Genomic DNA, 12,905 nt, shown 5'->3' with positions numbered 1-12,905 from the left:
AATCCAACAGCATCCTGGACCCCTCCCAGTCAGGCTTCCGCAGCAACCACAGCACAGAGACCGCCCTCATCGCCGCCACAGACGACATCAGAATCCTACTCGACAACGGCGAGACAGCAGCCCTAATCCTCCTGGACCTCTCCGCCGCCTTCGACACCGTCTGCCACCACACACTACGCACACGCCTCCACGACGCAGGGATCCGAGACAAGGCCCTGGATTGGGCCACCTCCTTCCTCTCCGACAGAACCCAGAGAGTCTGCCTCCCCCCCGTTCCAATCCGGAACGACCAAAACCATCTGCGGCGTCCAGCAGGGATCCTCCCTCAGCCCGACGCTGTTCAACGTCTACATGGCTCCCCTCGCTCGCCAGACTACACGACCTTAACATAATCTCCTACGCTGACGACACCCAGCTGATCCTCTCCCTCACCAAGGACCCCCTCACCGCCAAATCCAACCTGCACCAGGGTATGAAGGCCGTCGCCGATTGGATGGAGGCTAGCCGGCTCCAGCTGAACAGGGACAAGACGGATATCCTCATCCTTGGGCCCAACTCCTCAGCGTGGGACGATTCCTGGTGGCCAACATCACTGGGAACCCCCCCGGCACCAAACAACCACGCAGGCAACCTAGGAGTCATCCTCGACTCAAAGCTCAGCATGACCAACCAAGTCAACGCAGTCTGCTCCTCCTGCTTGCACACCCTCCGTATGCTCAGCAAGATCTACAGATGGATCCCGGCGGACACATGAAAAACCGTCACCAAAGACCTCGTCAGAAGTCAACTCGACTACGGAAACGCCCTCTACGCCGGAGCCCCGTCCAAACTCATCAAAAGACTCCAAAGAATCCAGAACGCCCCTGCACGCTTGATCCTAGAAGCCCCATGCCGAGACCACATCACCCCGCACCTGAGAGACCTGCACTGGCTCCCCGTCGACAAAAGAATCACATTCAAACTCATGACCCACGCACACAAGGCACTCCGCAAGACCGGCCCAGCCTTTGTCAATAGCAGACTCTACGCACCCAAAAGGAAACTCCACTCCGCCGATCTGTCCCTGGCCGCCGTCCCCGCATCCACAGAACCACTTCCGGGGGCAGATCCTTCTCCCACCGCGCCGCCAAGACCTGGAGCACCCTCCCCCTCCACCTACGACAGACAGCAGACCTCCCGGCCTTCAGAAGACTGCTCAAGACCAGGGGCCTCATTTATGAGAAATGACGCATCGCTGAAGCAGCGATGCGTCACTTCTCAGTGCGCACTCCTTGCGACATTCCTGATGCGTCATATTTAATGTATGACGCATCATGTCGCAAGGAGTTACAGATACGTCAGTATTTCTGACGTATCTGTAAGCGCAAAAGTGACGCATTGCTGGAGTATGTCACAAAAGTGACGCATCTCCAGCAATGCGTCCTTTCACATGGGGCAAGCCCCATGTGAAAGGGCCTGCGTCAGTCTTACGCCTGCTGTGAGGCAGGCACAAGATTTTGACGCAACGGCGTCCTAAAAGTGACGCAGTGAAATCTCATAGATTTCACTGAGTCACTTCTACAACCCTTCCTTGCGTCAATACGCCCCCCTTGCATACATTATACCTGGCGCAGGTATAATGTGGCGCAGGGGTTTACAAAGTGACGCATCTACCTAGATGCGTCACTTTGTAAAGATGGCGCAACAAGGCGCATTTTTTACGCCACTGGTGCGTCACAAAAAGTGACGCACCGGCGGCGTAAAAGTGACAACCACTAGCTGCAGCTCCCCCCCCCCCCCAGCGCCTTGAGACCCTAGCAGGTAAGTAGTGCGCTTTACAAATCCCCAAATTGATTGATTGATTGATTGACGCAACTCCAGCACTGCGCCATTCTTACGTCAGCAGATGCGACACGCATTTGTTTATCCTTGCGCTATGATGCACCGCATTGTAAATAATGTGCATCTGTGGTGGCACAAGGGTAAACTTGTGTGAGGCTGCTTTCCTGGAGCATCACTTCTGATGTAAATCTTATATAAATCATTCTTTGACTTCTTCTCTGATATGTCAACGCGCTAAATGTTTCAATCTGTTTTCAATAATTTACTTAAATTTTATTCAGTCGTGGAAATATAATTGGTGTAGTTTTGGTTTATTTCCCTCTTCTAGGAATCATTCTTCTTATATTCATCATCATTTAGACCTACGTAGGTCCCCAAAAATTGCAAATTCTTGTTTTCAGCCGCCACACGAAGTGCAACTGAAACTTAGAACAGCGGTCCATGAAATAATGCAGCAATCTTCGGACAAAATGACGCTTTACAAAACATCTGATGTGATTGGTCTCTTATAAATCTTAGAGTGACTCTAAGGAGTAAAAAGAGATAGACGCAGGAAGATGATTATCCTACTGTACAAAATATGAAGATTTAATGTCTAATTAATGTAAAGTATAATGTGTTTAATAACATGCAAAGGTTTTGTCATCCTTGCAATGCATTGTGGGCAGCCGGATATCCGTTCACAGTTTGTCACGATGCAGGAAGTGTTCCACCCGGCGTCTCTCGGGATAAACCAAGCAGGCGTGGTGACGTCACAGCGTTCCCCCGTCAGGCGTCTCCAGTTGTCCCTCTGTGGCTCGGACGCCGGCTGGAGTGGGACACCTAGTGACGCCGTGCGGTACTGCACCCGGGTATCCTGTGGAGCCTTTGACCTCACTTCTCTGGTGCAAAGCATCACAGAATCTATACTGTTTACATAATGCAGCCCGACCTCTGACCCCAAGATAAAAACACAGACAAAATATTGCACCACTCACAGGTACTTTAAAAAATGAAGGCCTCGTTTATGAAAAGTGACGCATCACTGCGAGAAAACAACGATGCGTCACTTTTCATTGCGCCCTCCTTGCGACACTAATGATGCGTCATATTCACAGTGTGACACATCATGTCATAAGGAGTTACAAATACGTCAGGAGTTCTGATGTATCTTTAGACGCAAAAATGACGCAGGCATAAGATATTGACGCATTTATGTCCTAGAAGTGGCGCAGTGAAATCTTATAGATTTCACTGCGTCACTTCTATGACCCTTACTTGCTTCGGAACGCCCCCTTGCATAGATTATACCTGGCGCAGGTATAATGTGGCGCACAGGTTTACAAAGTGAGATTCGTCACTTTGTAAATATGGTGCAAAAAGGCAAATTTTTTACCCTGCTGGTGCGTCGCAAAAACTGACGCAGCGGCAGTGCAAAAGTGACGCAAGGGCTCATATATAAGCCCCTGAGCATGTCGACAAAGTCTCTACAAATATTTTGACATCTCATCTATCACCACACGAACAAGCATTGGCAAAGCCAATAGGTCTGACCTAACCTTTGTGTTTTTGCCATATTGTACACCAGCGTGGCTGCTGTTCAGCATGGCTACAAGTTAGTGTTGTAAAGCTAAGTGGAGTACAGTAGTATTGCTCAGTGTCGTGGAGTGACGTGACATGGAGTGGAGGGCTGTGGAGTGTCGACGAGTAGAGTGGTGTTAGGTAGAGTGCTGTGTAGTGGAGTAGAGTGAAGGGCCGTACTAAGTAGGGGTGTACAGTGAAGTAGAGTGAAGGGGCGTACCAAGTAGGGGTGTACAGTGAAGTAGAGTGAAGGGGGGTAACAAGTAGGGGTGTACAGTGGAGTAGAGTGAAGGGGCGTACCAAGTAGGGGTGTACAGTGAAGTAGAGTGAAGGGGCGTACCAAGTAGGGGTGTACAGTGGAGTAGAGTGAAGGGGCGTACCAAGTAGGGGTGTACAGTGAAGTAGAGTGAAGGGGCGTACCAAGTAGGGGTGTACAGTGGAGTAGAGCGAAGGGGCGTACCAAGTAGGGGTGTACAGTGGAGTTGAGTGGAGTGGAGTGACGTGGAATGGCATAGTGGGAGTTGCATAAACTGGAGTGCTGTAGACTGGAGTGCCGTAGAGTGGCATGGCACAGAGTGGAGTAGAGGGTAGTGGCATAGAGTAGCGTGGCGTATAGTGTTGGGGCATACAGTCAAGTATGGAGAATGAAAAGACTGTAATAAAGAAGGAGATGATGTGTCAGAGATGCAGATGGAGGAATTCAGAAGTATGTTGTGAGATAAAGGTCGCAGGTGTCTAACAATGAGAGACTGCAGAAGAAAGTGGTGTGAAGGGGAGAACAGGATTTAGTGAGACACTCTAGGAAACGCCCACGCCCCAGACCTTAGTTATGGCTTAACTAAGGGGAAATTTGGAAAGACTGCCACCAGGAAATTCACCAAATGAACATGGGCAAACGTAATCCCTGGTGGTAAAATGCCTTCATATAGGGGCACAAAACCAAGCGCGAATCCACACTGCACCACCTGCCCATACTCACTAGGGGGCATATTATCAAGGGCCATATTGCCGCTTTAGCTGGACTTTTTCCCGCTAAAGCGGCAATATTTTTATCGCCCTATTAGCAAGCTGTCGCTAACAGCAGTTAGCGACAGCTTATAGGTGATAGCTACAGGTTTGGGGCCCGCTTTGCATGTCAGCGATATTTATCGCTAATGACATGCAAAGTAGGCGTACCCAAACTGTTAGTGACTGAAAACAGTCACTAACACAGCTATTCCCTATTAGCAAGGCAGACGAAGCACTAAAAAAATTTGGCTAAGCACGAATATCGCTATAACCTAACGCCTGCTCAGAGCAGGACTTAACCTGTTTATCCAATGGGAGGTGAATAATCAGGTTAAGTCCCCATTGGCGTTAATGCCTGAATATCGCTGGATTTCCAGCGATATTCACGCATTGAGCCGCTATTGCCTGAAATTTTATCGCAACGGAGATAAACGTTGCTAATAGCACTTTATCTCTGCAATAATTTCAGGCGATAGGCGGCGATAAAAAAAAATGCGCTTAGCGCATTTAGCGATAAATATCGCAACTCCTTGATAATATGCCCCTAGGTTCCATCACTTCCCAAATCTAACCTCCATGGACTGCTGCATGCATGCTCACCTTCATTATATAAGTCTTTTTACCTAGGAAATATTTACATGTATTGAACACCTCTTATCCTTTTCTTCTTTCTTTAATTGGGTAATACAGGCACAAAAGTCACAGAAGCAATACACCTTTTAACGAAAAACTTTTCTGAATCTGAATAATGTTTTCAGAGCTCAAGTAACCAATGTAGTGCAGGTTTTTTCATTGCATTCTGGGAACTTTAGTCCTGATTTTATAGTATGCTAAACGAGACCCTGATTAGAACTGTTTCTCGGACATAGACAAAGGATACTCCATAGCTCTGTGATTTGGAAATGGGAAGCCAAGATTGCTTCTCCTGTGACTACTGGAGGTTTATCCAGGGAATATTTGAGGGGAAGTGTTTGATAGTCTTATTCAAGACCTGCTCGTCTAGGGGAGATTTCCTACTCTTTGGGGCATATTATTAACAAATAGCGATATTTATCGCTAAGTAGGCTTAGCGGCAATTTTTTTATCGCCGAGCATCACCGGATTTTATCACTAGGATAACTTGCTATTAGCAACGTTTATCTCAAAAGCACTAAAATTCCCGGCGATAGCGGCAAAATCCGAGAATATTGCTGAGAATACAGCGATATTCACGCATTATCGCTAACAGGGACTTAGCCATTATATCCACCTCCCATTGGATATAATGGCTAAGAACTGGTCTGAGCAGGCGTTAGTTTTTGGAGATATTCACGCTTAGCGCGAATATTTCCATCGCTACGCCTGTGTTGGTAATAGGCGATAGTGATGTTAGCGACTGCTTTCAGTCGCTAACAGGTTGGGTACGCCCCCTTTGCATGTCATTAGCGATAAATATCGCTGACATGCAAAGCGGGCCCCAAACCGCTCGCTATCGCCTACAAGCTGTTACTAACTGCTGTTAGCGACAGCTTGCTAATAGGGCGATAGAATTATCGCCGCTTAGTGGCCGAAAATATTGCCCCCCTTGATAATATGCCCCTTTATTTTTGCTTTTGCTACAAACTACTGACCTCTGTTAAATGGGGCACTTAGACGCTCAGTATCTTGCAGCTATAATTCCAAAGAGGGAGTAATTCTAAATGACGAATGCAAATCTCATTACATGTAGGCCATATTGCTAACATGCAATGTTGTCCACCTTGCAGGGTAAGCAGACCGTACATGCTGCTTGCATCATACTGCGCCCCGTGCAGTCATCTTATTCTGCTGACAAATCTCGCGGTCCTAGCAATTCCTCCTAACAAAGGCCTGCCGGGGGGCCTGTGAGGGTGGAGTGAGAAACTCCTGACCTTTCTACCTTTGTAAGGCTCATCATAATCCACCCCACCCACAAGAGGCTTGTGTCATGCAGCTAGGGCTGAGGGCAGCGCGGAGGACTTTCACTTGTCCCAAGACCAGCACAATAGCACATTGAAGTGACCCTGCACTGTAGCCCTTCAGAGCTCGGCGTACCAAGTGACTCGTATGTTAAATCGGGTGCTCTTAGTTCGCAACAGAGATGCATTCTGGGATTCATGGTTAAAACTTCCGATTGACCATAGTTTGTAATGGAAATCGAAACCAATGGCTGGGAATGTGCAAAGGCCTGCGGCGTGTAATCTGTTGCGGTGTCCTTCCAATCGTGGTGCAGGCTACGGCTCGGTGACAGCGTCAGGACGGAGTTGGTGAGCGCAGAGCTTGCGTTGTTCGAGTCAGACGTTGCTTGATGCGGTTCCTACAGGACACCGGGCTGGTCGTGAGAGTCAGTCACAGCTCCCTGCCTCTGTAGCCACTGAAACAGTGTTTCCAGCAGCAATTCACAAAGGCTGGTGAAGTCCACTGGTCCTGGGACTTCGGTCAGGGGGCAAGCTCTGTTCCAAGCCTTTGGAGATCTTTGCACACGTTGAAAGTAAAGTCCACAAGTCCTTTCTCCTCTCTTTGGCAGTCAGGCAACCACTGCAGGCCAATCCCCCAAGCAGCACTTCAGCTTGGGAATAGTCTCTCCTCAGTTTCTTTAGGTTCCTCTACTCAGCAGAGGTTTCGTCTTGTAAGTCCAGAAGTGATCTAATTTCATGGGATCAGGGTCCCAATATTTATATCCCAAAATCCTTTGTTTTCTGAGGGGAGAGTAGCCTGTGCTCAGTCCAAACCAGTTCTGAAGCACTCTGTTTACCAGACTTCTCCTATCCTTTCACAGTGCAGGGCAGAAACATCAGATGCCCCACAGGAGGTGGAGCGAGCATTGTGGAAGGCAAGTACAGTCCTGGAGGACTTTGTTGACAGTCTTCCTTCTCTTCTTTCAGTGTGCAGGGCAGAGACATCAGACGCACCACAGGGGGTGGAGCCGGCATTGTAGAGGGAAGGCTCAGCCCTATTTAGGTCCCAGGTGCAACTCCTCCCTCCCATCTAGATGCAGATCTCTCTATTCACCACCGGGCTGCCCCAGCCTGTCTCCTGGAATCCCCCAGCCCTGTCACTCGCAAAACCAGACAAAGGAATATACAACCTAGCAGAGGCGGGCTGAAATGGTTAGGCAAGCAAATACCTACTTTCTAAAAGTGGTATTTGCAAAAACAGAATATGAAAATAAACTTCACTAAAAGATGTACTTTATTATTCTGAGTCCAGGCATACTAAACTCGAATTTCTATCATGTTCTCTGAGTCTGTGAGGATTATAGAATGTAACAATTATAACAGCCCATTCTGGCCAATGGAGAACAGGTAGCCTTGCGATAGTGAAAAACGAAAATGGCTGTAATTCACTATTAGGACATGCCACACACATCAGGGCTTGTCCTACCTTATACTTACAATGCACCCTGCCCTTGGGCCTACCATAGGGGTGACTAATATGAAGAAAGGGGAAGGTTTAGGTACTGGCAAGTCGGTGCACTTGCCCAGTCAGCATGACAGTACCAGACTGCACGCAGGCTCTGCAATGGCAGACCTTAGACACGTTTTACCAGGCCGCTTCTGTGGGTGGCACAACCAGTGCTGCAAGCCCACCAGCGGCATTTGGATTACATGCCCTGAGCACACTCAGTGCACTGTACTAGGGTCTGACAGTAAACCAAACATCCAATCATGGAACCACTAATCAATCCATTAATTTACAGTAGGGAGCACTCACACTGGGGCACTGGACAGCAGTGGCACAGTGCCCAAAGCATCTAACACCAGCAAAAACACATGAGGCAACAGCGAAAAATGGAAGGGAGGCCCACACCAAGGGTGCCAGGTCTAACAGTCCTATACTCCACTTCAGACCAGGCTGAAGTGTCTAGGTCATTGCCAAGCAAGCATTCAATAGGGAGGTCTGCACTGATCACAACCTTTTTGAGGCCAGTTACCCCCCCCCCCCCCCCAGGAGAAATGAACAACTGCCATATTATGGGTGGTACTGATGTTGCTAGCACTGATCACTTTGTAAGTCTCACCAAGTATGACTTGTCCAGGGTCCACAAAGTCTGGTATCACCATTGTGACACTTGCCCCTGTGTCCCTGTAGGCCTCAGCCTTTTTCTCATTAATCAAAGGTGTTTGTCTGTACTTGCCGAGGTTACTGGGATTCACAGAGGAAGTCAAATACATGCCTCCATCACAGATCAAAACAGCTTGAGTTGGCACTCTGACTAGGCCAGAGCCCATCTCAAATCCCAGAGTTTACCCTACTATACCTTTATGTTGGGAACCACCACCTGTAGCTGTACTAGGGGGAACAGTTGCCTATGGGGCAATGGTGTCTGGAGTGGTCTCCTTTTTGGTGCAATCACTTGTCCAGTGACTATTATTTTAACACACTTTGCACCATGGTTTCTTTGGACCTTCTTTTGTTTTAGACTGGGGACCCCCACCATTAGAAGCTTTTTGGGGACCTTGGGAAGAATTCTAGTCTTTACCTTTCTCCCCACCCTTTTGATCTTGCTTCTTTTGGTCACCACCTTGGTTCTGTAGCTTCTGCTTCACCCTGGTTCTGACCCATTTTGTAGTGTAGTTCCTATTATCCCAATAGGCTCTGCGCATTGGAATACTATCTTCAATAGTATAGACGTAGGACTGAGGTTAACTAGGTCTTCTACTGACGATATTAGACTTAAAGCTATGTGTGCCAGCTAGCTCAGAGTTCACTAGAAACTTTCTCGAATAGGCAAGGAGGAGTTTAACCTCCCTGGATAGACAAGAAGGGATTTAGTTTCTGACAACCATAGAACATGACAACTTTGCTCCCCCTAATCAAGAGTATATCTCTAGAGTCGTGTGAAAACAAAAGACAGCTATTTCACTCAGTCAATACGTGCATTCTTAGTTTCACCAGATTGTAGAGAAAAGAAGAGACGGGCGTGTTCAATAAAAAGGTGTTATTTATTGATCAGTCTCTTTTCTCATACAAGAGAAATGAATCGCTATTATTGCAATACTTAAGGTTAAGTAAAGTGCATACAGTAAAAGCAGAATTATGAAATAATACTGTAAAAGCATTGATATGGTTTCTTAGCCATATGATACTTAAAATGGATAAAATAGATACATTAACAACACATATAATTAAGGAGGACCCAAGGGCAATTTAACGACCAGCTCTGAATACAAGCCCTAATTACATTTACCACAAAAGAGTATCAGAGGGTCAGATTCCTACAGGTGATTACTATGAACAGAGGTGGTTACCAATAGCCAAACAGTGAAAATTATAATAGCCAGGTCAGGTTTGTGTCCGGTCTCTGGCACCCATCAGTCACCACTCGGAACCGCCCTTCATCATTTGGGGCTCCGAGGACAAACAACGCACCTGTTCTTTTCTCTAACAGGGAAGGACTGGCCCTCCTGTTGGTCAGGGCATGGTCGTTGAGAGTTAGAAAGATATGTACTAACAATGTGGCTGACGGGGTAAAAAAAGGAGTGCAGTGCTAAAGAAAAAAGTAATACCAAATAATAATAGGAAGGTGAGTAAAATTGGTTTAAGGAGCAAAAATGTTTTATTAGGGTATAGCTCCCGACACCAATATTAAAAAATAGCCAAGACAGGGAAATTTTATAAACTGTCTAGCAGTGGAACGTGGTCGACATGTTTCAGCAATAAGTGGCCCTCTGGCCTTGCTTTCTTCAGGACCTAGAAATGACGCTACTGCAAACAAAAAAAAACCCTACAGTGTGAAGAAGTGTGTTCTTAAAGAAGAATAAGAGTAAACGGAACGACTTAATTATTGTTTTAAATGTCACCTGAACCTTCACACTGTAGGGGTTTTTTATTTTTATTTTTATTTTTTTTTATTTTTTTTTGCAGTAGCGTCATTTCTAGGTCCTGAAGAACGCAAGGCCAGAGGGCCACTTATTGCTGAAACATGTCGACCACGTTCCACTGCTAGACAGTTTATAAAATTTCCCTGTCTTGGCTATTTTTTAATATTGGTGTCGGGAGCTATACCCTAATAAAACATTTTTGCTCCTTAAACCAATTTTACTCACCTTCCTATTATTATTTGGTATTACTTTTTTCTTTAGCACTGCACTCCTTTTTTTACCCCATCAGCCACATTGTTAGTACATATCTTTCTAACTCTCAACGACCATGCCCTGACCAACAGGAGGGCCAGTCCTTCCCTGTTAGAGAAAAGAACAGGTGCGTTGTTTGTCCTCGGAGCCCCAAATGATGAAGGGCGGTTCCGAGTGGTGACTGATGGGTGCCAGAGACTGGACACAAACCTGACCTGGCTATTATAATTTTCACTGTTTGGCTATTGGTAACCACCTCTGTTCATAGTAATCACCTGTAGGAATCTGACCCTCTGATACTCTTTTGTGGTAAATGTAATTAGGGCTTGTATTCAGAGCTGGTCGTTAAATTGCCCTTGGGTCCTCCTTAATTATATGTGTTGTTAATGTATTTGAGCAGTTGCTGGACTGCGGACCCTTTGTTCTGTGTGTATTGATCTTCTATAGACTATACCTTTATTCACCCGCATTGGGGTGGATCTATCCGTTGTGGATGGTGTCAACATACGGTTTTTAATTGCCGAACATACTGTCATTTCCAGTCACCATGGGAGAGAATCACGGCCTCTCTTTTGATGAGGAGGACCTACAGTCAGTCTTAGCCGACTTTCCAGACTTACGGGATGTTACACCCGTACTGGTTGCGACCAGTGCAGAGGAATGGGGCAAGCTACTGGGCCTCAAAAAATCTATGACTAGAACAGCCATGCACGGTTCCATTATGGCTCAATACATACGTAATGACTGTGCCCCCACTGGGCTCATTGTCACCAATGCCCCTAGACTCTTCTTGAAAGACAAGGATTTTCTTAAAAGTTGGGCAATGATTGCCTGGCGTTGTACTAGGGATTGGTTGATCCTGATCATCAAAACTTCCAAACTGGCGGCTGATGCCATTTTGGTTGAGATTCAGATCACCGGATCTAAAATCAAAGCTACCCTTTCTGAAAAGATCTTCCGTAAGAAAAAGGAAGAGTCTGATAAGACTAATAGTGATTATAAAGACCACATCTTATTCACCAAGATGGAGAAGTTTAAGAAAGATCTGGACAAATTTCAATTTGACCGGGTCTATCCTTATACTAGTGAATCATATGCTCCACCTGTCTTTAATTCCAACAATCGTAAAACCAGTTCTAACTATGGTACTTCTGATTCAGATAGCAACACCTCAGGGAGTGACTCTATCAGCGATAACAAGACTAGACCAAGCAGGGGCCGAGGCAGGAAAAACTTCAACCAATCCTGGCGGGGGAACCAACACAATCAAGGACCACAGCAATGGTGGCCACCCAACCCCTGGCAGTGTGGAGGCCCTGGATTTTTTCCTAACCAACAGAATCCCTTTCAAGCCCCAATGGGCCCTTTTCCACCGAATTACCCACCGGCTTTCCCAACTAATTTCAACGGACAGCCTTTTTTAGGGTATGGCCACGGCAGATCACGTGGCAGAAGGAGAAGTCAAGCCCTAGTTCAAACACCAGCACAACCCCAAGTACAGTTCAACTCACCGCCGACGACGAGCTCGACCAGGAACTTACGGAGCAACACGGCCAAGAACAAGGAACAAACCCACACGGAGGCAGCATCGTAATAAATCTGAGCAGTCGTACCTTGACCAAGATTGAACAGACTGCCCTTGATAGAGGCCTGGGTTTTGTTCCCACTTTTCGGAATGAACATTTTGAAACCCGATTGGAATTGGCCAGATTTATCAGAAAGGTGAGACTACACTTCTTTTTCATGGACAAGGAAAGATCACCACAAGAGGAAGCAATGACGAATACAGGGCTCAGACCTAAATCGACTTTCAACCCACCAACTCATCTTATGCCAGCCCATGTGTTGGCTTTTGAACAGGCCCATGAAAGGGATTTTGAAGAATTGTTCAAACGAGATGAAAGAACTTTCCACAATCTCCCCAAAGCGGAGCATCAAGCCCTTAAAACTCTGTCAGCTGATAAGTCAATAATTGTCAAACCAGCTGACAAAGGCGGGGCAATCGTCATCCTTGATACTGAGACATATCGAGCTGAATGTCTCCGACAGCTGAGTGACGTTAGATCCTACCGCCTTTTGGATCAGGATCCAACGGTGGATCTACAAAGAACGATTCGGAACATGACGGAGGAGGCACTTGTGGAAGGTTGGGTGACAGAATCCGAGGCCAAATTCCTCAATACAGAACATCCAATTACTCCCTACTTCTACATCTTACCAAAGGTGCACAAGGAGCAACGCCCGCCACCAGGGAGACCGATCATTTCAGGCATTGGGTCAATACTGAAACCCCTGTTGACGTTTGTTGACCATTTTTTACGCCCAATGGTCCAAACAATGCCCTCATACCTGAAGGACACTACGGACGTCTTACGTCTTCTACCGGAGCTGGACTTTGATGTCACTACCGACCTTTTGGTCTCGTTCGATGTAGAGGCTTTA

The sequence above is a fragment of the Lissotriton helveticus genome, chromosome 8 (assembly GCF_964261635.1).
Source record: "Lissotriton helveticus chromosome 8, aLisHel1.1, whole genome shotgun sequence".
NCBI lineage: Eukaryota > Metazoa > Chordata > Amphibia > Caudata > Salamandridae > Lissotriton > Lissotriton helveticus.
The sequence above is the reverse complement of the archived record's forward strand: the minus strand, read 5'-3'. Positions refer to the sequence as shown.